At 46.6% G+C, this 26410-nt stretch overlaps 1 long non-coding RNA gene across 5 annotated transcripts; it reads right to left on the reverse strand.

Annotated features, from left to right (window-relative positions):
- Positions 1–459: 459 nt before the first annotated feature.
- LOC148109303 (uncharacterized) lies at positions 460–26284 on the reverse strand. Of its 5 annotated transcripts, none has more exons than XR_015726182.1 (4): positions 22243–26284; positions 5333–5601; positions 4902–5131; positions 460–4237 (listed from the first exon to the last, which is right to left on the reverse strand). It is a non-coding gene; the product is annotated as an uncharacterized LOC148109303 (long non-coding RNA). The 5 variants fall into 5 exon arrangements; XR_015726180.1 differs by having other exon boundaries at positions 460–4268; XR_015726181.1 differs by having other exon boundaries at positions 460–1905; positions 4141–5131.
- Positions 26285–26410: the final 126 nt, after the last annotated feature.

Consider the following 26410-nt stretch of genomic DNA (forward strand, 5'->3'; position numbering starts at 1 on the left):
GGGGCAAGCCCCTTGCAGCCGTAGTGTTTCCTGACACACTCGGCAAACGGTGTTTATGCCCGTGTTCACTCACGCAGTCACTGTGTTCACTGTAACCATAACCCTGAACAGGCAGACAATTGCTCAGGATTGGATGCCAGTGTAAGGATTCTCAGAGTCAGGCAGACAGATGAAGGGCAGATGGATAGATGACAGACAGACGAGAGACACAGATTGAGAGGCGGTGCCTGGCTCTGAGAGACATGTATCATCATCATGGAGACAAGTCGGAGACTTGAGCGCGGGGAGAGCGTTTGGTGGTGTGCGCACGTTCATGCGTCTGTATGTTCTTGCGGAGGAGAGAGGAAGGGAGAGGAGGGAGGAGAGCAGAGGCTCACCCGTCCTTCTCTCAAACAGGCAGTCACGCGGAGAGCTGCAGCGGACACTTGCCCCCCCCCCCCCCCCCCCCGCTTTCCCCAGGCCCAGAGTGAAACGGGCAGGCCCAGACCCGGGAATGGTCGACTGGGAGACAGACCGCTCCCGCGCTGCCCTCCCCGGCTTCGAGTCCCTTTTCCGGGCCATTTCCGGTCTCCAGCTGTGGCCCTGCACACATCTCACCACAGGGCTGCCTGCATCTCTCCATTTTTCTGTGCCCGGGCTGCTCAGACGCTGGGGGAGCTCACTGCACAAGCGCAGAGACAACCCAGAATGACGGGGCGTGGGGAGGGAGCAGCTGGGCTCTGCCCCAGGCACCCAGGGCCTGCAGCAGTGACCTCAGTTAGGCTTGGTTGCCATCCTTGGTCCTCTTTCCCCTGCCCTGTTCCCCACTCCCGCTCCCCGGGTCACTGCTCCAATTGACCTTTCAGAAGGACCGGGACAAGACCCCACTTAGCCGTCGTCCTCAGAACCACCAGGCCCACACTTCCTTATCTACCATATTTGATGATCCCAATAGTGCTGCTTGTTGGAGGCCTGAACTCCCTCCCTGAGGGCATCATGCGCCCGTTTGAGGTCAAAAAGGAGTACTCAGGACAAAGACTGCCCAAGTCTGCAGCTAGTGCTCAGAAACCGCACAGCTACTCCAGCCAGAGGTCAGCCACGCAGCCTGCGGGAGCTGAGCCTGGAGGCAGGGGGGGGGAATGGGTCTCTGCACACCAGGCGCCCATCTGAGCAAGGGGTGCCGCCTGTGGTCTTCCCAGGGCAAAGGCAGCAGCAAAGCCAGCCTGGCCCAGCTCCTGAGGCCCGATGTAGCAGGGCATTCAGAACCAAGCCCGGGGGTCAGAGCCCCATCTGGCACTCCTGGCTGGCTGCTCTGTGGGCGTGCGCCCGCCTGGCAAGCCGGAGCTGGTCCAGGTCTGCATGCAGCCTAGCCCCGTGCGGGCGACTGGCAGATGGAGGTCAGCTGGCTCCGGTCGGCAGCACAATAGAAGGATGCGGGCACTTCCAGGCACTGAGGCCTGGTGGCCGGGAGCGCCATCCCACGTGGGCATACAATACTTCAGCATTCCAGGCTGGGGCAGGAATGAGCCCCCACAGAAGGCAGGAGAGACACGTGGCCGGGAGCAGCCTCAGCGGGGCAGCAGCAGGTGCCAGCAGCTGGGACGGCTCTTGTTCTCTGAGGCCCTTCCGTCCCCTGACTTCTCACCCCCTCCGCGTCATTCCTGCTGCCTCCCCCACCCCCCAAAGCCAAGGATAGGGCTGCTGAAGAGAGCCCGCTGGTCACCATCAGGGAGGCTTCTGGCAGGAGCCGGCGAATGGTCCGCGGTGAGGTCGGCGGACGCAGGTCCACAGTCAGCAGGCGGGGCCCCAGGTTCGGGAATCCAGAGAGAACAGTCCTACAGCGAGCACGCATGTTGCAGGTCAGCGCGTGTCCGGTTATAGCGGGAACAGAAGACGCATTCTGTAGCAGCCCTGCTGTTCCGCTGCCTGAGGAAGACAGTGACAAAGGGGAAGATGGTTAATTCGTCCATTCTGGAAGATTCCAGGAACTCCTGAGGAACGCAGACCCCGGCTGACTGAAGCTCCAGAGGCAGCTCTTCGGTCTCCAGAGACTGCGATATGTTGGGGACAAGCCCATGGGACGGTGTTCAGGGTTGGCTTGAGTGCACAGGAACGATTCGGACCCACACAGATCAGCCTGCACCACTCACAGCGGCTCGGGACACTTGGCTTGTCCAAAGAAGCTGTAGCGAAGTGAGCTGCTGGTGCTTTTTCAGAGGAATTACCCCAACCATCGTTGCTACTTCGGCAGCGGAATGGGGGTGGGGGGCAGACATGGTCTCCGAGGTCTTCTAAACTGTGCTGCTCTGAACTTGGTGAAGAGATTCTGGAATATTCCTCAATGACAAGCCATAACGTGCTTGCAGTCCTATCAACTAGAAACAACCCTGCCTCACGGTCACGGCGTTCGCACGCTGCTCACGCGTGGCCTCGGTTTTAGGCGCAGAGCATGCGGGACCAGGTCCCGGGGCCGGCTGAGAGCCTCGCAGGCCCCGGCCAGCTGCGCCAGCGTCTCTGAGTAACGTGGACACAGCGACAGAGCCTCAGCCTGGCATCGAAGGTCATGAGAAACAGAAAGGCGCTCTGTAAAGTGCCAAGTGCTGAATGCTGGGTCCTTCCCCTCTCCGTAGAAAGTTATAGAAGAACGTGGGATTGACTAACAAGCAAAATGATCGTATGAATTGGTAAAAAGGGGAAACTTTCTGAGATTCAACGAAATGTCCAAGGTTAAGGGATTTTTAACAACCAAGTGAAGTAGAACTCAAACCTCGAGTTCGTGGCTCCGCTAGGAACGAGTTTAAGTCGTTCTGAGCGAGCAGCTGCTGGTGCACAATTGTTTCATCTTTACCCTTCATGCGACCGAACCAGTCAGCACATGGGTTTGCTTGGTGACTAGGCTTTCTCCATCTTGGGAGTGTGCCACCTGAAATCCTGCCCCGGGCCCTAATGGTGACCTTTGCTCTTAAGAAACTTCCTTGTACGGTGGGCCTGAGAGTGTCCTACCCGTTCAGAAGGGAACCGCGAGGATGGCGGAGTCTCCATGGGCGTGGGCCCACACTTCCTGACACCTGCCAGCGGCCCAGAGAAGCCGACCACGTGTGGTTTCTACAGCCGGCCGCTGGCCAGTGGCCTCCGACCAGGAAAGGGTCGCCCATGTTCATGCTCAGAGCCTTGCTGAGTGGCCAGGTGTCTTCCTCGGCTCGTGGAAGGGTTCTCAGCCCTCCGGGGAGCAGTGAAACAGGGAGGACAGGCAGTGTGCTCCAGGCCAGGAAGCATGTGGTAGCCCAAACTAGGCCAGCCCAGCCCCGCACAGCTCGATCAACTCAGTCCCGCGGGTATTAATCAGACAGCCGAGGTGTGCTTAGCACTGCGCGAGGGGCCGCGAGGACTGAGCAAAGGAGGTGTGGGTGCGGGCCTTGAAACATGGAACTTACCGACCAGAAAATACGCCTGCCAGAAATGGCAGCCAGAAACATCAGAGCAGAGGGGACAGCGAGGGGACAGCCAGACATCAACCCCTGGGGAAGGCAGGGCTTCCGTCCCTGCTGGAAGCCCCTGGTGTCTAGTTCCACGCTCGGACCTCCTGGCTCCCGGAGGCAGAACTACCAAGATCATCTACGTTTGCCGTTAGCACAGTGGCCTGCGTTATCCATAGTCACGAACGGAACCAAGCGGGAAGTTCTTCAAGTTGGCCGTCGTCGTATCAACCTGGCTTCCTAGCTGAAAACAGTGAATATTCTAGTCCATTCCAAAACAGAAACAGTTTTAAAAAAAGGCGGTTGGGTAGCCCAGGGAACCCCGGCCAGGGGCGCAGGCAGAGGGCGGCTTCTGGGTGCGGGCCCTGTGCCCCTCAGCACCCAGGCTCCCACCTCTGCTGCCTCCCGCAAGCGTTGAGCCCAGACCTCTGCAAAGATGTCATTCCTTTCACGCCGTCCTGGCACTGTACTGGTTGACAGTATTGGAGAGTGAACTGTTTCATACAATTCATTTTTCTAAAGGCTGACATTTGTAAAACCACTTGGGATGGTTTGTAATATGTGAAACTTTCTTTTTTTGCATTCTTGAACAGATGACAGTTTAACCTTCCTCTGATGTGTGTGATTCAGCGCCTTTGTGAAGAAAGGAAGTTTGGGGTACATCGTATCACCTCGAGCCACTGACCTGAGAGGGGCTCCAGGCTCCCGTGGCTGAAGTCCTTTGTGGTTTCGGCTTTCTGGAGTCTCTGCTTCTTCCTCCTCACACTTCTTGCCGTATTTTCCTTTAATAGATTTCAAATCTTATCTTGTGGACTATGAAACATGCCGGGTAAGTAATGACAGAAAGTGAAAACAACTTCAGGACCAGGAGAGAGTCCAGGGAAGGGCAGACTGGGAACATCAGGCTGTGGCCCCTGTGCTGTCCCATCCACTGCCCCCCTACCAGCTCTGTACCCCACACCCACCTGCTCCGCACCCCCACCCCCAGGCTCCACACTGAGGCTTCAGGCTCCGCACGGGGCTCCAGGCGGCCACGGCGAAGAGGGGAAGCAGAGCAGCACCCTGGTACATCCGGCCTCCTCACCCTGGCCCTCCTCTCCCCTGCCCGGTCTCCGTCCCCAACACCAGTGTGATTCATCCATCCCTGCACCCCGAGTTCCCCGCTCCGCCGCCTTCACCAGCAAACCTCCAGAGACGTGACACTTCCTGTTTCTATTTCCTCCCTTTCATTCAGACTTCGGACAGCTAACATGGGCCTCCCGGTCCCCCCAGTAGACCCTTGCTTCCTGACTGACGAGTGCGGCCAATAGCACAGCCTGGCCTCCCTGAGAGACCCCACCCGCCCCAGCCTCCTCCCTCTCATCCCTGGAAGCTGTGCTGTCTGGACCGTGTTCTCCCTCTCTGCCACTGTCACCCTCCTCTGTGGGCTTCTCTTCTCCCACCTACCTCTTAGATGCGGGCCCCAGGGATCACGCACTCTCCTCTCACCTCCGCACCCACGGGGAACGCTGTAATGCAGGGTGGCCCTGGCCTGCGGAGGGTCATGCCTTTATCCACCTCTTGTGCACCTTGACTTCTCTCTCTGCAAACCCGATTCTGGAGCTTATGAGACCAGAGCCGGCCTCGGCAGTGATGAATGCCCAAGGCTACAGGGCTGGGAAGGGCATTGGAAGAGCCTGCAGAGGGAGGGAAAAGCATGGGGGAAGTGAGGGAGGCAGGCGGGGAGGGGCTCGCAGAGGCTCTGGGGGGTGTTGGGGGTCTCACATCACTCAAGAAGGGCAAGGAAAGAAATGCGGCTCCTGGAGTTTCTCCTCGGGCCTGGGACTGAGCCACAGGGTCACCCACGTTCCTGCACCATGGTATCATTCTCTGCTTGCCTGGTATCGCTGATGGGAGCGTGGCCTGCTCATGTCGGCCAGGCCTGCCTCCGCTTTGCTGTCTGTGTGAATGGCATTTCCCCGTCTTCAGAGCCAGAGCGGGAGACTTCTTCCTGCTCCAAACCACTGTGGTTCCCGCTGGAAAAGGAGGCAGGCGCAGGAGCTGAACCTAGGAGTCCTACGGAGGGACCGTTTCCACGGGTGTGGGAAGGGTTCGAGAACACAGAAGCGGGTGGGACGTTGCAGGATCTTGTTTCCGCGAGATTTCTCTGTGGAGACAGAAAGCGGATCTGTGGCTGTCTAGGGCTCGAGGGACCCGGCACGGTGCGAGGGCTGCTAAGGTGCAGGTGCCATTCCAGGCTGGAGACAGTGCTCGCGTGGCCTGTGCTGCCAGCTGCCCGAACGGACCAAGCCTCGGGTAGTGCACTTTGTATGGTGTGCGAATTATGTCTCAACAAAGCTCTCGTGTGTGTTTTAGTAGGGTGCGGGGTGGGTGCGGGGTGGTGCGGGGTGGGTGCGGGGTGGGTGGGGGAAGCATCCAGACATCTAGGAACCAAGTGCTGGCAGGAGGCCATCGCCACAGACACAGGGTGGGGGCAGGGACGGGCCCTGACTGAGGTGGACACACACAGCTGCGTGTCCTTCACTCCTACTTCCCTCCCGGATCTCGGCCGCCCCCACGGCGTCGATCCAGTCCCTCCTTGGCCTCGATGATCAGCAGCTCATCCCCAGCAGAGTGAGGATGGGGTCCTGGGACGTGCTGTGGCTGCTCCTTCCTGCAGGCCTGCGGGGGAGCGGTGACACGGAAGGCCGTGGCTTCTGGTGGCGCCCACTCCCACAGAGCCACTCTCGCAGTCCCAAATACATCAGCCCCAAAACATGACGTGCTCAGACGCTGGCCCTGGAAGGGGACCCCAGGCCTCCACCCCTCTGGATGCTGGCTCAGCTAAGTTCCCGCTCAGTGACAAAAGCACAGTCGGTCAAGGGAGGGGAGGAACGTAAGCAGAGCTCCTTAAACGTGGCCTCCTCCTGCTTTGGCACGGCACCCACTGTGCCCAGACGTTCTTGTGAGGCTAGGAAGGCGCAGGGCTCAGAAGAGGGGCAGAAAACAAAGATTTGGCGGCCACCAATGCTGTCCGTCTGCTTGGTTCTCACGCTATCATAGGGAGCAGGGTTAACAGCCCCGTTACAGGTGAGGACACTGTCCGAGGTGTGGAGAAAACGACCAGGTGACCAGCCCACATCAAGCCATGGGAAGTGGCAACAGCAGGACGACCTGTCCTGACTTATTTGCAAAGTAAGCAACGTTCATACAGGATCTCAACTCAGGGCAGGTGTGGAAGTCATCGCTGCCTGCCTCCATCAGGCACTTCTCATCTGTTATGGCCAGACAGCATCGGCATCCACTCTTCCTAGCCAACAAATATGCCTTACATTTTGTGTTCCTGTTGTTTATTCCCCAGCAAGAAACCATAACCATCGTTAAGCATAAACAGGGACGGGGCAGCGAGTTTCGTTGGGGGCAATTTGTCACAAACTGAACTGAACTCAAGTCTTCGCCAACAAACTGAAAATCACATCTGAGGACACATCTTCTGGGAGCAGGGCTTGCAAGAAAATCTCCAGAAACACACCATAGAACCATTTTTCAGTGAAACTAAACAGTAAGGAGAACTTGGTGGTTTGGAGGCTTTCCTTAAACAGAAGTTACTAGAAGATGTTTTGACAAAGAAGAAGTGCTATTCCACGTGGTTTAATATTTCATAATTTCCCTGTGAAATTTTTATAAAAAGCTCTGGTAAAAATGTTTAAACACTGTAAACTCTCGTAGGGGTAGTAACGTTACCACACATCATCAGTATGCGATATTGGCAGACATCCAGTAAGGGAGGGAGTTAAGGGGATTCTGCCCTTTTTTCAAATAGGAACTGGAAACACAAGAGAAAACAACAGTATTAGTGTGTCTCGGCAGAATTTGTTATTGAAAAATAATGCATCATCACTACTACTGTGTCATAGCTCCGTAACTCGGTGAGCCTGAGAAGCCCGTTTCTATCTCTCGTTTTCTTTTCATAATCCGGTCATAGTTGGGTGTTCTATTTCCTGCAAACTACAGTATGAAAACACCATAAGGGGCACCTGGGTGGCTCCGTCGGTTAAGCATCTTACTCTTGGTGTTCAGCTCAGGTCCTGATCTCAGGGTCATGAGACTGAGCCCCGTGTCAGGCTCCACGCTCAGTGTACAGTCTGCTTGAGATTTTCTCTCCCTCTCCGTCTGCCCCTCCCCCTACTCATGCGAACACGCTCTGTCTCTCTCAAATAAATAAATCTTAAAAAAAAAAACACAGTAAAACAGAATTATGAGCAATGGACATTCTTTGGTATCATCTTTTTTCTTAAAAACATTTGCTATCCTGTACAAAGTGTGCTTTTGATGGATAAGATTTTAAATACAAACCGATGCCAGACACTGGGGCGACCTACACAGACGTGTAAGTTTTAGTCTATCATTTGGAAGTATCTAAATAGTTGACTTGAAAAGAGAAAAATGCAAAAAACTGCATTTACTTTTCATCTGGCTGTTTGTCCTGTAGACAGCTTCAGAATGTGTTATTTAGATATAATTACAAGTACCAACTGACCAAAAAAAAAGTAATGATTGGTTGACAAATACTTACGATTTTTAGATGTCAGGAAGGACGCATACTTTTGAGGGACTAGCATTTGCCAAGGCGATCTAGCACCTCTTCTAGTCCTCATGATAATAACACCGACAGCAGGTGGGCAACCGGAAGCATGTGAGGGCTCACCCTTCTTGCAAGTAACAGGTTAGCGTGGCACAGTGCCCAAAGATGCCGGCAGAAGACACAAGCCTCTTGGCTCAGAGACAGAGGGCTTGTTGCTCCCAGCAAAGCAGGACGTGACTTTCACGTCCACCTCCACCCCCTGTTCTCCCAGGCCCCCGGGGTGCTGTGGGATCTTGGGAGATGCTGCACATGCAGTAGGTCTGTGCCACAGCTGACCAGCTCCAAGCCTAGGAACTCTCAATCTTTTATAACCTACTCTTTGCCCCCCAGGAGATATTATCTTTATTGCACAGGCCAGTGAAAAAAATCCGCCCCTTACAGATAAGATAGAGGAGGACACTCCTGTCTCCCAAGGCTGTTTCCTCTATCACCATCCTGGGAAAGGTGGTCCTAACAAAAGCTGTCAGTGCCACTGCCCACAAAACATGCAGAAAGCCAGAGAGCCATGAAGGATTGTCTCTGAACAGTGGATAATATTCCACTTATCACAAATTCATAAATGCAACACTTAAATGGCAACCAACTTGATCAAGGTCATAAAGCTTATCCAGTTGAAGAATCAGGATTCACATCTGGGTGGGTCTGACTCTAAGCTAATCTCCCTACCATACAGCTGGATAGCAGTCTCCCACATAAGAGCATAGTTAATCCATAGATAAAAGGCGCTATTACCGCAAATTCCTGAATTTATCATGCCTATACCTGGGATGTTTAACATTGACAGACCTATTATCATCGATCCTTTTAACCATGTCTAGCATTATCATCCTGCATTTTTCAGATGAAGCACACAAAACACAGAAGTAAACCAGCAGTAGAATCAGAATTGTGGTGTGTTTAAGAGACATCCTTCGAGTATTCAGTCCCAGCTCTGGAATGCAAGGCAAAGCAGGAACCACCTCTGTCCCCTTGATCCATCGCCTCTTCAGATCATGTGACATTTAACACTCCAGTGGTGGCACTTGAATTTGGGCACACTGTAGTTTTCTTTCTTGTAAAGCCAATAATATTATATTCATACATTTTGATAATTTGGTAATCTAACATAAAAAATTAATCTGGGTCTGAAAAAATTTTATAAGTCATTGTTATATGTGCATTCCTGAGGGATTTTTTTTTTAACCAGGAAATACTTTTTTTAAAGTTGTATTTAAGCTTAAAAGAATTATAGTTTATTTTTAGACACGAAGAAAGATTTTACACAATTGAAATGCATGGTTTTATTCCCAGTGTTGATTATTCTGATTTACTTCTAAAATGTTTATGCTGTACATGCCCTTTTTTTTTTTAAAGAGGGACTCCTGAATTTGTAGACTAAAGCTTTTCTTTTTTTTTTTTTTTAAGATTTTATTTATTTATTTGACAGAGATAGAGACAGCCAGCGAGAGAGGAAACACAAGCAGGGGTAGCGGGAGAGGAAGAAGCAGGCTCATAGCGGAGGAGCCTGATGTGGGGCTCGATCCCGCAACGCCGGGATCACGCCCTGAGCCGAAGGCAGGCGCTTAACCGCTGTGCCACCCAGGTGCCCCCCCCTTTTTTAAAAAAAGAAGCAAAATTGCCAAAATGTCTTAAAAAGGATCAGAAAGAAAAAAGTAGCCAGATTTTTCCTGAATTCAACCACCTCAAGAAGTGAAAACCACAACAGGAAACCACTCTGACCAAGCATACGACATTTGCTATATATATAACATGATTTGGGCTGCAGATAAGTAGAATCTTTTTCTCTAACTTTATTGAGGTATAATTAACATACAATGAACCACACATATCCATTTAATCCTTTTTTCTCCCCTCCCAGATGTATGTTTTGTAAATGTTTCCTTCCAGACTTGAATAGAATCCTGGCATCTCGATAAAACTCAAACATAAATGTTTCCAAATCAAAGCTTCTTAAATTAGCTGTGAAGTTTTACATTTTTAATTTGTATAGAAAAGCAAGATATGAAAACAAGGAAAAGCAAGATATGTTACATTCTACTTCTAACTAAAATTTTCAATTTAATAATTATGTCCAACAAAAATGTTATCCGATTTTAAAAATTATATTTAATAATTTAGGAATAACTTTTTCATTGGCTAAGAGTATATTTTGAAATATTAATTGTACAACATTATCCTTGATTTTTTTTCTGTCAGCCAAATGAACTAAGATGAGAATGTTTTAATCTATAAAATTCATGTTAATTTGCACTCTATTAAGCATATAAGGTAGTGATAAATAAGTCTATATTGTGCAATAGTAATAGTTATATTTTGATCATATAGAACTTGTGTGCTAATTTTTATCATTTAGAAAAAAAGCTGTTCCACAATGTAGATAAACCTTGAAAATATTATACAAAGTGCAAGAAGCTGTCACAAAAGACCACATATGGTATGATTCTTTTTATATAAAATGTACAGAACGGGCATAAAAGTAGAAACAGAAAGATGACTGGTTAACTAGGGTTGCAGAGTTTGGGACAAAATGGAGAGTGACACCTAATGGGTATAGAGTTCGTCCTCGGGGTGAAGAAGATGTCCTGAAATTGATAGGGTGATGGTTACCCAACTCGGAATATACTAAAATCCACTGGCTGCACACCTTGAAGGATGAATTTTATGGTATATGAATTATATCTCAACAAAGCTGTTACTAGAAAAAGCTGTTGGACTTCCTGCAGTAGTATAGAAGAGCCCACTTTCCATTCTCACAGTGCTCAACGAGACACCTGCCTTTCCCATAATTCCATGGCTTTCACATGGTCCACCCAGATCAGTAAAATCAAGACTTGGTCCTTTGAAAAGATTAATGAAACTGAAAGACCTCAAGGCACAAATAATCAATGTCAATCATGAAGTGAGAGACATCACTACAGGTCCCATACATATCTCTCACTTCATGAGCACATCATGCAAATAAATTTGAAAATTTAGATGAACTGAATGTAATTTCAGAAAAAGGAAGCTTGCCAATGCTGACACAAGAAGAAATGGAAAATTTGAATGCTCTATAACACTTAGAGAACTTCTACACTTAAAACTCCCCCACTCTTACCACTCACACCCAAAATGAAACTCTAGGCCCTAGAAATTCTATCAGATTTTTGGGGGGGGGGGTTGGGAAAATCAGAGAATAGAAAAAGGGAAACACTCCCCAATAATTTTTATGAGACTGGCATAGCTTTGACCTCAGAATCTAACAAGACAGTATAAGAGACAAAAATGATAGGCCAATCTTCCTCATGCATATGGATGCAAGATTTACACATAAAATATTATCAAATCAAATATAGGAATGTATAAAAAGGGTAGCACATCTCAAAATTTGGGGCTCATTCCTGGGGGTAGAATAGTAATAATATTTTTAAAAAGAAGAAAATTATATGATCATAGAATTAATGAAGAAAAAGCATTTGAAAGAACTTAAACCCATTTATGATTTAAAAAAAAAAAGCTCTCAGCAACCAGGAATGGAGTGGTACTCCTTTGTTATGGTGAAGGGTATTTTTTTAAAAAGTAGGAATAGAGTCGAACATCACTATTTTGACAAAGGTATTAAAAAAAACATTTACTAGTGAAATGTTGAAACCTTTCGGTCCCAGATAAGGAAGTAAACAAGGTTTTGATATCACCACCTTTATTCATCACAGCCAATTCAATAAAGATATAAGGGTCAGAAAAAAGGAAATAAACCTGCCATTATATGCAGTTGATATGACTGTGTATGTAGAAAACAAAAGTTATTAGCATGAATAAGTGAGTTTAGCAATGTTGTTAAACACAAGTCACTGGGGGCCTGGGTGGCTCAGTCATTAAGCGTCTGCCTTCAGCTCAGGGCGTGATCCCAGCATTCTGGGATCGAGCCCCGCATCGGGCTCCCTGCTCAGTGGGGTGTCTGCTTCTTCCTCTCCCACTCCCCCTGCTTGTGTTCCCTCTCTCGCTGGCTGTCTCACTCTGTCAAATAAATAAATAAAATCTTTTAAAAAATAAAAATAAAAATAAAATAATAAACACAAGTCACTATTTTAAAATCTGTATTTATGCACTAGCAATAAACAGCTGGAAAATGAAATAGTAAAACATATACTATTTATAATAGCATAAAAAATCAAATATTTAAGATTAAATCTAAAAAGAAGATTCACAAGGGCTACATAGAGAAAACTATATGACATTATTAAGAAAAGTTAAAGATGGTGGGGGGGGATATACCACGTGCATGGATTAGAAATGCTTTTATTATAAATATATCAATTCTCTCCAAATTGATCTATAAATCCAATGCCATGCCAATAAAAATCCCTACAATTTTTTGTGGTAACAGACAATCTGATTGTAAAATTTACATGGAAACCGAAAGGATCAAGAAAAGCCAAGATGACCTTTAAATAAAAAGAACACAGTACAAGGGCTTAGTCTACCAGATAGCAACATTTATTACAACATTTTGGTAATTAGGGCATTTTCTTGTGCAGCAATAGACAAGCAGACCAAAGAAACAGAATAATTAGTTTAGAGACAGACTCACACACATGTGGACACAAGGTTTATGGCAAAGCTGGCTCCGCTTCGGAGCAGTGGCAGGAACTTTTTAATAGTGACGCTCAGAAAAACTGGATAATCAGCATGGAAAAATATAAAACATAACTCCTACCCTGAACAGTACATGACAATTAATGCCGAGCCTACCATTTATCTAATGCGAAGGGTAAAACATTGAGAGAAGATGATAGAAGAGGAAACCTCTGCGGCAACAGGATAGAGACAATTTCCCGGATGAGACATAAAAGAGCGCTCACCCTGGAAGGAAGGGGCATACAGCAGACTACATTCAAGTTGGAAACTACTCGAAAGTGAAGAATACAGGATGCTGTTGAGAGAGCGCAGAGGTGAGTCGCAGAGCGGTCACGCACCAGATAGGAAGTTTACACCCCAGACGTGTCACTAGTTGCCACAAACCGATCAAGAAAAGACAGATGACCGAGCAGAAAAATAAGCAAAAGACTTCAAGAGGCACTTCGCAAAATAGGACATCCACACAGTCCGTAAATATGTGACGAGACGGTCATTCTCACAAAAACAAGAATTAAAATAATAAAACATCACTACTTGGGCACCAGAATGGCTCCAGACAGAACCAAGGGCAGTCCTGACCCCGGGCTGGTGGCGCTGAACACGTCCGCTCGTGTCCCAACAACCCAGCAAGCCGCTCCAAGGCACACACCCCACCAGCATGCTTACTCACGGTGCGCGTAAAGACGCCCACAAAACTATCCAGGGCAGCGCTGTTCCCCACAGTCAGAAGTCGGCAATCATCCAAAGGCTTCCTATCCGCAGAAATTACCTCACGATCATAGGATGGGATGGTGCCCAGCAATTGCGATGAAAAAGCCACCACACACATCTAAGCTGAAGGATCCTGACCGCCCCCCCGCCCGGACTTTGATTTATACGGTTCAAAAACAAGACAAATTAACCTGGGATATGAGGAAATAGTGTTTAACTTTGACAAGGAATGAAGGGGACTCATTGAGAAGAGACCTAAGTGGGGCCACTGGGGTGTTAGGAATATTCCATTGTTTTGTTTTATTCTATAAACTGGTGTGTTTGTGTTGCATTAACTGAGCTGGTACACTTAGGTGACTTAAACATAACAGTTACAAAGATTAGAAGGGTCCCATACGAAGAGAAACATCAATGACAAGGATATGTGCATTCAGAGGAGAGAGTATTACCAAGCACAGTAGTCAGCTGGGTTCCCGGCAAGGAAGGGGCAGGGAAACAGAGGGTACCAACCAGGATTCCTAATACTGTTGTACTTCTCACCTGAATTTCTTACCTGAAGGCAGAATGCCCAGGAAAGGGTGGTCCGGGCTTTCGCTTTTATGTGGCGAAATTCCTGGTCTGTGCTCTGTGCCCTTCTCCCAGGACCAGCTGAGGACGCTCATTAATTCATCATTGTGCTTTCCCCAAAAACACATGGAACCGATACACAGCTAAGTAAATGCAGTTGCAAACTAAAACAATAATTCCGCTTTTGTCCCTACAGCTGTCTCCTCAGGGACCTAGTCTGGGGTTGATTCTGGACTCCAACGCCTTGTTTATAAAATGCCCCAAATATGTCAGGTGATTTCATGTAGAGTCACGTTACTGGATCTGTCGGAAGGTGCTCTGATTACAAATATCTCCAAATACTGAGTTCTCATTTTGGACTAGAACACTTTCTTCCGGACTAATTATCGTTGCCCTCCCAGAAAAGCTGTGAAATCTCACAACTTCCTGTTTTCAATAAGGCAAGTAGAGTGAAGTCAAGTCTTAACTGATGAGAAGTGGACACCTCCTCTTCTTTTACTTCTGTAACTTTGTCCCTGTTTGCTAGTGAATACTGTCTATATCAGGGCTTTAAAATGAGCTTTTTGCCATGTGTCACCTCTCATTTTGATTGACAGAAGGCAGGCTGGATCTGGCCCACAGGCTGTAGTTTGCTGATCCCTGGCTTAAATTATTAACCTGTGTTCATATTAATCCATAGACCACATGACCTTGGAAATAAAGGTCACTTGTGAAAATGTGGATTTATGGTGTAGAAAATCATACAAGACTAGAAGTATTTAGAATGTGCTTTTTTAAAGATGGAACTCACCCTGTTTTGCCACTCCCTATAATTGCCTTGCAACAAATAACCACATTATTAAACTAAAAAAAAAAAATACCATTTGTCATTAGTCTTTGAATGGACATCTCTTTGTGAATTTCTATATTTAAAGAAACTGTTTTTAGCTAGGACAGGATTACCTCACCCATAACTGGGCATACACCTGTTGGATACTTTGTTATGTATACTCTTGGCTACAGCCTCTTTAAACATTTAATTTTTTACTCTATTGCCACTTCATTATATTCATAAATTGAAATTCAAATGGTAATCTTGTCTTCTTTATTTAATAACTGTGGGGAAAATAAGAGTTAAAAATTCCTCCTTGAAAAAAAATCTTATTATTGAACCAAAGGGGTCAATTTCTGGCATCCCAATCCAAATGAAAGGATAAAATCATAGAAAATTCTCTCAAAACTTGCTGCTGAGATTAATGTTTTAAAAGATGCTAATGATGTCTTAAGTTTCTCATGGAAATTGCAACCATGACTTATTGAAATTATATAGTACCTAATACTGTTCTGCTAATAGTGTATTTCTAACCACATTAAGGCTTTATGCTACTCTAGTGAAAGCATCACGGTCTCAGTACGTATTAATATGCAATTATTTTAAAGAATTTAGTATCTAAACAACAAACTGCTTTCATCTAGTCTACAATGTAAGTTACTCTATAATGATGGTATATTTATTCATTTTGTCCTTAATACTTAAGCAAATCTGTATTAAACAAACAAAAACCCCTGAAATCAAAAATAGTCATATATTTCAAAATAGATACTTAGGTCTAGGGTAATTGAAGACATTTGAATAACAAAAATTTTTTATTTTATTTTTTTTACTTTTCTGAGAATTGTTTTTAAATAGACTTCTCTTGTGAAAATTCCACCTAAAATTTGTTCTAGAAAGACAAGAATATTACTACATAATAATTTAACCAAATTAATTACACAGTTATGTTTTGCCTTATTAACTACCTGAAAAAGACATATGTATCTGTGCTTTACTTTAAAAGAGATTGGGGGCACCCAGCTGGCTCAGTCAGTAGACCATGCTACTCTTGATCTCTGGGTTGTGAGTTCGAGCCCCATGTTGGGTGTAGAGATTACTTAAAAATCTTTAAAAAGGTTAAAAAAAGAGAGATGATACTTTGGTGAAAATATTGGACAGAGAAATTTGTCTGTGTAGTCTTGTAAGTGCCCTACAAATAGTAGGAAAAATAAATCTTATTCTCTGAAATTACTTTAAGGTTTGTGCATTTGCAGTACTAGGGACAGAGAGAGATCTCATTAAGGGCGGAGCTCATAGGACTGCAGCTCGCTTAACCTTTCAGGATCCTCAGCAGCCTGCCAATTCCTTAGATAAGACAATTGGGGTTTACAAAGATACTTGACCACTAATGGCCAATGATAGTGTGGCTTTCAAACTTGGGTCTATGTGACCCTCAGTCCACGCTCTTCCATCATGCTGGGGTGTGACTGCAAACAGAGGGATGGGGTGACATGGGGGTCCTGGAGTGCCCCCCCCAGTTGTGGTTAGCGGGGGAGCACTTCCGTGGTGGGGCAAGTTGTCCCGTGGTAGTAAGCAGCCCCCACTTTCTAGTGCTTCACACCCACTGTGGGACCCAGTGACCCTGCAGGGTTGGTTGTGGCTGAGACTGGGCTGCTTCTGAGACTGGGACTTTTCCAGGCACTGTGGCAAGGGAAAACAGGGCTGGCTGGTCACTCACTGGCTCTTAAGTGACACACTGCTTCTGCACCATTTCATTAATCAAAACAAGTCACACAGCCATGCCTAACATCACAGGGGTGGAAGGTGAAATTCTCTGTGCTTACCACAGGAAAACCAAAACCAGCAAACAGCACGGATGTCTAGGGAGATGGTTAGGATTTCAACTGTTGGCTAGAAGAGGGGATATTCCCAGTGGAGGGAAGATGTGGGAAGCGGAAGCAAGTTTGTGAGATGGAGAGGCGAAAGATTTGTTTGGCATTCACCTGTGAAATAGTAGGGAACTATGCTAACAAAGTGAGCCGGGCTGAACTGACTGCATGCGAGGGTGTAATTAGGGTGATCGCAGCTATGATATGATTTATAGTGTGTTAGGAGGATCGCATGGGTTTGAGATAGGAGGGACGGTGCAGCAAAATCACAGGAGGGTACTGAGGGTAAAGAGAAGTGCCAGGGTTAGGAACGCATAGGACATGCAAAATGAGAAAGGAGGGAGTGAGGACAATCCTGAAATCAGAGCGAGGAGCCCCCTGGTCCAGCGTTTGGAGAAGGCATGTGATGGGGTAGGGGTGGGGGATGGCAGGCTAGAGAAAGAGGGGAAAGGAGGGGATTGGCAGTAAGACACACTTGAGTCTTGGAGATGGAAACAACTGGAAAGGTGGCTTAGTAATTTGGGAAGGATAGCTGAGCACTTGTTTTCTCCCACATACAGAATTATAGTTTAAAAATTCACGGTACATAATGTACCAAATTCGTTACAGACATTGCGTTGTGATGAAAACAATTGTAATAATACATAGCAAAACACAAGCACCCGGTCAGATATTCATTAGAGCGTTCTAATGCTCAAAACCCTCCCAAGGCTTTAGAGGCTCACTGCAATGTTCTGAACAAATGGAATTTCTAACGTAGTGCATTTTAATAATTAAAAATATGCATAAAAAGTTACAATTTTACAATTTTTCTTTTTTCCACATCCATAAGCACGAATACTTCTGTGCTGTCTCACTCACTTTCAAGTCTATTAGAAAAACCTTGCTTGCACCCCTGTTTTTGTCATGTACGTTTTTAACCCTACGATGCCAACGTTCAGATTAGAATGACATCTCCACAGCCACAGAGTCTTGGCGAGCACGTTCATGCGCCTTACTTGAATTTGAACTGTGTAACAGCTCTGTACGTTGGACAGTCAGGTAGTCACCACCATGATGTTTACTTTTCACCAGAGGAAACCGAGTCCCAGAGAGCTGCAAGGGTCCACTCACTGTCCTATAATTAGTGTTAAGAGACTCCCGATTCCCATGCTGGTTCTGTGACATAATGGAGACAGTCTCACCTAGGTGTGACTTCAGTTGTGTGACCTTGGAAAAGTCACAGTCTGAAGGTCAGAAAGGATCTACAGGACCATCTAAGCCCGCGGTTATCAGACCTATCAGAATCACTCAGGGAGATTCTCGATCCTGACTCCGTGTCTAGGATTGGGTTGAGGGAACGTGTAGGCTTAAAAAGTCCTCTGAAATGTGAACGTGGAGTTGAGGAGGATTTGTTTGTCTTCAAGTTATGATAGTGCTATTAGAAAAATATGCATTTTTGACAGGGCTTGTCTTTTTTCTTTGGTTTTTTAAAGATTTATTTGAGAGCGAGAGTGCACACGCAGAGGCACGTGTGAGCAGGGGAAGGGGCAGAGGGAGAGAGAGAATCTCAAGCAGACTCCGGGCTGAGCGTGGAGCCCATCACGGGGGTCAATCTCACAAATCTGAGATCATGACCTGAGCTAAAACCGAGAGTCGGACGCTCAACCGACTGAGCCACCCAGGGCCCCCAACAGTCCTTGTCTTCTAAGTATACATTGGAAACACTTAGGAATGAAATTAAATAATGTCTGACTTCCATTTAAAAATAATCCAGGGAGGAGGAAAGAGGGTAGAGGGTACGTAAAGCAGGCTTGTGATGACTGTGGGAGCGGTGGAGAGGCAGGGGAGCTCTCTATACTATTATGCCCATGGATAGGGCTGAAAGTTTTCTATCCTAACAAAGTTACAACACAGTCAAAACCTCCCTAGGAAACTCTGATGTCCATCAACTTTTGGAATCTCAGCTCTAATCCAGCCACATCACTACAATTACAGAGGTTCCTGTCCGCTGGGCCGTTTGCACTCAGCCGTGTTATAGTGATATTGCTGGAGAGAACTCACCCACTTGCCCTCCTGGCCAGCGGCAGCAATCAGGAAGTGGTTTTACTGAAATAGGGTGTTTAGAACACAGTTGACCCTTGATCAATGCAAGGGTTAGGGGCGCCAACCCCTCATAGTCAAAAATATGTGTGTAACTTTTGACTCCCCCAGAACTTAACTACTAATGGTCTACTGATGACCAGAAGCCTTCGATAACATAAACAGTTAACACATATTGTACGTTGTATGCGTTACATTAGGTATTCTTATAATCAAGTACGCTAAAGTAAATGGTATTGAGAAAATCTTAAGGGAAATACCTTTATCGTACCGCACTGTAAAAAACCGCTATGTAAGCGGACCATCCCAGTTCAAACCCATGTTGTTCAAGGGTCAGGGGTGTGTGAAGTAGGCTGAGCAGGAGTGGCTGGACGTGCGTGCCCCCGTGTGCGCCTGCGCTCTCTCACCTGCGGTCTGTCCCTCAAAAACAAGGGCATGTTTTCTAGGCCCTCTCTTGGATTCCATTCCTCTTCCTTCATTTCCAGTCCCTTCGCAGGTAACTACTAACGTTTCCACGTTGACCTTTACCCTGCAGGCTCCCAACTCTGTATCAGGGGTCGGTTTACTTTCCTTCATCCTGCTTGGATGATTTGGAAGCACTTTTAATTTAAAGACTCATGTGTTTCTTTCTTTTTTCTTTTTTTTTTTTTTTTTAAGATTTTATTTATTTATTTGACAGAGAGAGAGACAGCCAGCGAGAGAGGGAACACAAGCAGGGGGAGTGGGAGAGGAAGAAGCAGGCTCATAGCAGAAGAGCCTGATGTGGGGCTCGATCCCAGATCGCCGGGATCACGCCCTGAGCCAAAGGCAGACGCTTAACCGCTGTGCCACCCAGGCGCCCCTAAAGACTCATGTGTTTCTGACATTCTGGAACATTCCCACCTTTTATCGCTTTAATTATGCTTGTTTGTCATTTCCTTCATTCCTCCGGAATTCTAATTAGATTAGAGTGAATCCTTAGCCTATTGTCCTTGTCCCTCAAAGGACTCCTGTCTTTAAAAATCTCTTTCCATTCTACTTTCCAGATGCGCTTCTGAGCACGTTTCTTCTATTGCATTTTTGTCAATCCCTACATTTATCATCTCTAGGATTTCTAGTTGGTTCTTTTTAAATATACACTTGTTTTATTTCTGCCAGTTCTTTATTTCACAATTTCTTATGTCTTTTTATGAGTATTATCATATATTTCTTTAAGTTTCCTAGGTATTTATTTAAAACTCTTTTCAGAATGCTTCATTATTTTTGTCCAGAGTGAATTCATCTTTTTAAAAAAATTTTTATTTAAATTCAATTTAGTTAACATATAGTGAGTGTATTATTAGCTTCAGAGGTAGAGTTTAGTGACTCATCAGTTGCATATAACACCCAGTGCTCATTACATCACGTGCCCTCCTTAATGCCCATCACCCAGTTACTCCCTCTCACCTGCCTCCCCTCCAGCAACCCTCAGTTTGTTTCCTATGATTAAGAGTCTCCTGTGGTTTGGCTTCCTCTCTGGTTTCATCTTATTTTATTTTTCCTTCCCTTCCCCTATGTTCACCTCTTTTGTGTCTTAAATTCCACATATTAGTGAGATCATACAATTGTCTTTCTCTGATTGATTCATTTCACTCAGGATAATACCCTCTAGTTCCATCCACGTCGTTGCAAATGGCAACATTTCATTCTTTTCGATGGCTGAGTACTATTCCATTGTGTACATATGCACCACATCTTCTTTATCCATTCATCTGTCGATGGACCTCATCTGGGCTTTGTCCATAGTTTGGCTGCTGTGGACGTTGCTGCTGTAAACGTTGTGGTGCAGGTGCCCTTTGGATCACTATTTTTGAATCCTTTGCATAAGTACCTAGTAGTTCAACTGCTGGGTTGTAAGGTCGTTCTATTTTTAATTTTTTGAGGAACATCCATACCATTTTCCAGAGTGGCTGTACCAGCTTGCATTTCCGCCAACAGTGTAAGAGTTTCCCTTTCTTCGCATCCTCGCCAATGTCTGTCGTTTCCTGAGTTGTTAATTTTAGCCTGGAGTCAATTTATCTTTCAATTGCTGCTTTTGATGGTCTGTTAACATTTGGTTTGTGCATGTGTTATGGAATTTTGGGTTTGTCAACTCATCCTAGGTGGCAATTCTTTCAATCTCTCTTTCTCTCCCCCTCCTTTGGTGCCTCTTTGCTCACACCTTCTTCTGGCTAACAAAGGCCTTGACCTGGTCCAAGTGGGACCCTCATCCTGGAGCAAGGAGTGTCGCTCTGGCGGAGGCATCCACATATACCAAAGTGTGGCTTAGCTCAGTTCCTGGTCAGAAGGCTGGATCCGTGTTTCCTCCCCTCCCTGTGGGCACTGTAGTCCCCACCTCCCAACAGGACCCCACCTCCTTGTGGGATCTGCCTGCTCTCGGTCCTCAGTCCAGCAGGATGGCTTCTCCAGCTCCTTCTCACCCCTGTGCACTTGTGTCCAGTGCAGATCCTCAGGGATGTCTGGTTGTTTCAAGCACCCTCTAATTTTTACATTTTCTCCGTCTTTCATCTATCATTAGAGTATATTTAGAGCAGGGCCATGTGTGTGGCACCAGGAACTCGAGCACAGACACCATCTTAACCAAAGCCTCAAGCCAAGATTTTCACTTCTCATGAGATTGTGCAAACATCAGCACTTTTAAAAATGTTTAATTGTACTGCGTTTCCAAAAGCAAACACCTATAATTTGGTATTTTTGATTTCCAGAGATGCTAGTGGATAAAGCAGATGCCTGGGGGAAAGTCCAGAGATTTTCCACTTTCAGGTTTCCCACGAACAACACATTTCTCAACATTTACTTCTCTTGGTTTCTCTAGTTCTTACTGCTTGCAAAGCATTTAACAGTCCACGTTGCCTGCATTTGGTCTGTGTTTTCATTTATTCAAATAAAATGGGAGGTTGCATTTAAAAATATGTTTTCTAGCAAAATTATATATATTCTATACACCAGCATACATTATATATACTTTATATTATTTATGTAAATAATTATATGACACATTTTATTTATATTTTATTATTATAATATATAATTATATTATAAAATATATATGTTTGTAAACATATATATCATACCCACTGTCTGGCAGAAAGGGGCATGAGACATAGGGAGTAAAGGTTGATATATCTGTGCATTTGTTTCTTCCTAGGTCTATTAAATTCCTGATCTTTTTCCTGACACTTTCTATTTTCCAGAACCTATGAAAATTGGGGCAGGAGTCAGGTTTATTACACCTTAGAATCTGGCTTTCACATTGTCTCCTGCATTCTCTTTGTTTCTGTTGAATCAAGGGCACCAGTGGCAAGAGTCATGTGCACGCCACTCCAGAGACCAAGACCTCTGTTGTAGGGATGAGGCGAATACGCCCTCTTCCAGCCCCGCTGTCTGGAACTATACCTTTTGTTACCTAGAGAAAAGGTGAAAGGCTGCGTGGAAACCATCTGTGGCCTCCGTGCTGTGGTGTCCAGCCTTGTAAAGATTACTCACTTGAGAGACGGCCCTTCCACAAGGGGGCTGGTGGCGTTGGAGTGTGTGCCGTGCCCCACGGTGGCCTCCACGCCAGTCAACGAATATTCATCCGACATCCATTACATGCAACACATGGTGCTGTGCTCAGTGCGGGGAGCAGGGACAGAAGCAGAGTCAGAAAGACAGGTCCCGGGCACCAAGGGGCCTTGGGTAAACTAAGGTAACATGAAGCAATTCTCCAACACATTAAGGGTAAGTGACCAGTGTCGCAAGCTGTAATTCCCCTCTAACCCCTTACACACACACACACACACACACACACACACACACACACACACAGTCTATTTCCTTTGCATTCAGTGTAAATACCTTCTTTATCTATTTAAGATTTGGCATGTTTTCTGAAGTATTATCTTAATTTATAAAATGCTAATAAACGTGTTTAACCACTGATGTCTGAGTTGGTAAGATTAAATTCCTATTTTAAGGGCTTTTTGTATCTCTGCTTTCTCTTGTTTCCTGAAAATTCTAACAGGTAACCTAAAATTTAACTATCAAGAACATGGCAATATAATGCAGGAAGAACTTAAAGGTACATTCCTCCATTTATCAGTAAAGTAGCACATACCCTCCTTACTTCTGGAGACTTAATCCTTTGGAATTTCTCTCTTTTTAAAACTTAAATTTACAACACTGACCTTCCTAGCCATGGGTTAGGCAGAAGAGGAAGAGTCTGGTTATCTAACTTTCTGTAACTAACTAGATTAACTTCCACTTGTGGAGACTACCTGGAAGGTTGTCTACCCGAGAACGTTTGCTCTTTGTAACTTTATTTATCCCTTTACTTGAAATTTTACTTAAAGACCATCTTCTGAATTGAGAGATCTAGCAAAAGGACTCTTAAAATGATCTGTACAATCTTAGGATTAAAATATTTCAAAATTAATTTACTGAAGTATGAAATTTATTGGTGGCTAGAAAACTAAATGACCTCTAGATCCCTAAACATGGTTGATATGTTTGTACCATTTGTTCTTCTGAGAGGGATTAAGCTCCTAATCTTTCTCTTGGCATTTTCTACTTTCCAAAGCTTGGGAAAATTGGGGCAGGAATAGTTTTATCACATTTGGTTGGTCTTAGAACGGGGTTTTCATAATATTAAAAAAATTTTTTTAAGTTTAGAGTTTAACCAGAATTTTAAAATATCATTACTTATTTGTTCCCATTACATTATACTTTAAGGTTTTAAGTAGATTAAAGTTTAAGACAGATACTTAAAAATATTTGTAGATCAGGGCAGATTTAAGCAGGAGCTCTCACTCTCTCAAGTGTAACTAAAAAGAATACTTTAAAAAAACCCTAAAAGTTAAATATGAAGTGGAAAATAAATCTTAAAACAGATTTATAGATGAAATAGATAAATGAAATAGATAAATCTGATTTCTTAAATGTATCAGAACTCAGTAGTAACTGAAAATAGAAGATCGTGTCTAATTATTTTTATAATGTGGTATCAAAATTAACACAGGGATCAGTGTATTACCTTGAGGTCTTGAACAATGGAAGGATGTCAGCCTGAACATTTTCATGGCCTGAACATACATACACTGGTTCTTCATGATTTAGGAATCCTAGGTATTCTACGGATTTCGGGTTGCTTTTACAACTTTGTCAATAAACTCATGCTGGTTGTGACCTACTATGAGTTGTAGTTTGGATATTAATATACCACTCACACATAATACAAATGGGGATTTTTAACGAGACTCACAAAAACTACAATAATTAACATAGATGAAGAGCCTTCTATGTGTCCTGCATCACACTGCAGGCTTTCCGTGCATGCCAGACATTTTTTGTTATAAAAACAACACTGCAGGGAGCTCCTGCTTATTTTCTAGCAATGCTGAATTTTCTCTAGCAATACTACAAGTACTCACGTTGGATACCAGCAATCTACTCACCAGCTTTGCAGACCGCGTCACTGTTCAGGAGCGAAGTGGTTCCTGGTGACAGCATCATCAGGAATCAAGCTCTTATGGTGAGAACTCCGCTGGCACGGTGGCTGATGACTCGCATGGTGCGTGGAATCTAGCGAGACAGTTGACACCACGACGTGCACTGCAAACACAAAACAAAAAGAAAAACCAGCTTGGGTCTATAAAGAAGCTTAGAAACTAAAGGTATAAAGGAAGAGAATGTCAGAACATGAAGATAGCGTTTATACATATTTGCTTTTCTGCAAGTCACCACCTTTTAATTTTGAGAAAGCAGACCACAGAACTCCTGAAGGATCCCTGCCCCCCCCCCCCCCCCAGGCCCTGGCTTGGTGCCTCCGGCTCCTGGGCTGAAAAGCCTCCTTCCGCAGCTGCACTGTAGGAGTGCCCTGGAAAAGAAGCGGCAGACAAAGCCCAGCAAGGCTGATGGGGTCTCTTCTTTCCTACAAAAGAAAAGATCCGATTGGTGGAGAGAGAAATTATCTCCACACTGGAAGACAGAGTAATGACAAAAATAAAGAGGCTTTGTCAAATTTAACTCACTATTTTCATTCCTTAGCTCTGGCGTTTCAAAGATGAGGGCTTATGGTTACAGCACGTCACAGATATTATAAGAAACCAACTTCACCTGAGTGAGCACTGCATGGAGGAAAGAGTCTGTTGGAATGTGTTCTGGGGCCAAAAATAATTTTTGGGGGGGACGTCGGGGGCAATTAAAGAAAGCACCTAATGCAACAAACCTCCCTAAAATTTGGAAAACTTGCTAGTGCAATTAATCTGAGGACTGCACACCTACTGGGGCACTCAGGGCTTTAACATGGGGTGAGGTGCCATTGCCTCGCCCCTCGCTTGTTCTCGTAGCTCTGCAGAGCCTGAGCCATGTCTGCAGGCACAACTGGTCTGGGAGAAGAGGTATTCTCCGAGTAGACGCACACAAAGGGAGCTGGGCACTCCAGCTCCACACCGCCCTGCGGGACACACCGGGACAACAGCAAAGACTCAAAGACGCAGGAGCGCAGACACCGGGAGCAGTTCACAGACCTTGTCTTTGGAACACACGCGGAGCATACTAATGCATCCTCCCCCGAGGACAGCAGCTCCACAAGGTTTGCTCTGATTGGACCCCAACAAAAAGGGAATCACCCAGGAAGGGGCACATTAGCGATCTACAGACCCCCGCGGAACCCGGGCGTGGTGAGAAGGGAGCAGAGCACACACAGGCCCTGCTGCAGAGGTCAGTACCCGCAGCACCCCGTGCTTGCCAACGCGCCCACGGGGCTTTCTGCCGGCGCTCTGCTGGCCCTCCACCCTTGATTGCCCACACCCACCCTGCCCAGCCAGCCCAGCCCCGCGCGCCCAAACCCAGCACCAGCCCTCGGAGCCCGGCCCCGCGCGTCGGAACCCGGCCCCGCCCGGCCGAACCCAGCACCCTGCAGACCCAACACCTTCGGAACCCAGCCCCACCCGGCCGAACCCAGCACCCCGCTCACCCAGCACGCTCGGAACCCAGCCCCACGCTGTCGAACCCAGCATCCTGCTCACCCAGCACGCTCGGAACCCTGCCCCGCGGGTCCGAACCCAGCACCCTGCAGACCCAACACCTTCGGAACCCAGCCCCACGCGGTCGAACCCAGCACCCCACACACCCAGCACCGTCGGAACTCAGCACCCTGCTAAGCCAGCACGGTCGGAACCCAGCCCCACCCGGTCGAACCCAGCACCGTCGGAACCCAGCACCCTGCAAACCCAGCACCGTCGGAACTCAGCCCCACCCGTCCGAACCCAACATCTTGCAGACCCAACACCTTCGGAACCCAGCACCCTTTAGACCCAGCACTATCAGAACCCAGCACCCTGCAAACCAGCACATTTGGACCCAGCCCAGACCGTCCGAACCTAGTACCCTGCACACTCAGCACCGTCGGAACCCAGCACCCTGCAAACCAGCACCTTCGGAACCCAGACCCGCTGGTCCGAACCAGCGGCGTCCGAACCCCGCCTCCCGGCGGAACCCCGCCCCGCCCGGCCCTGGACCCCGCCCCCGGCCTCGGCGCGCGGGAGGTGAGGCGGCCCGGCGCGCGGCGGCCTGCCGGCGGCCGGCGCAGCAGCACCTAGCGGAGGCCGCCCGAGGTGCGGCGGCGCGGGCGCGCGGGGGCGGGCACGCGGGCGCGGGGGCGCGCACGGCGGGC

This window comes from Ursus americanus, chromosome 11, assembly GCF_024610735.1.
Source record: "Ursus americanus isolate L20-20 chromosome 11, mUrsAme1.1.p, whole genome shotgun sequence".
NCBI classification, from domain to species: Eukaryota; Metazoa; Chordata; class Mammalia; order Carnivora; family Ursidae; genus Ursus; species Ursus americanus.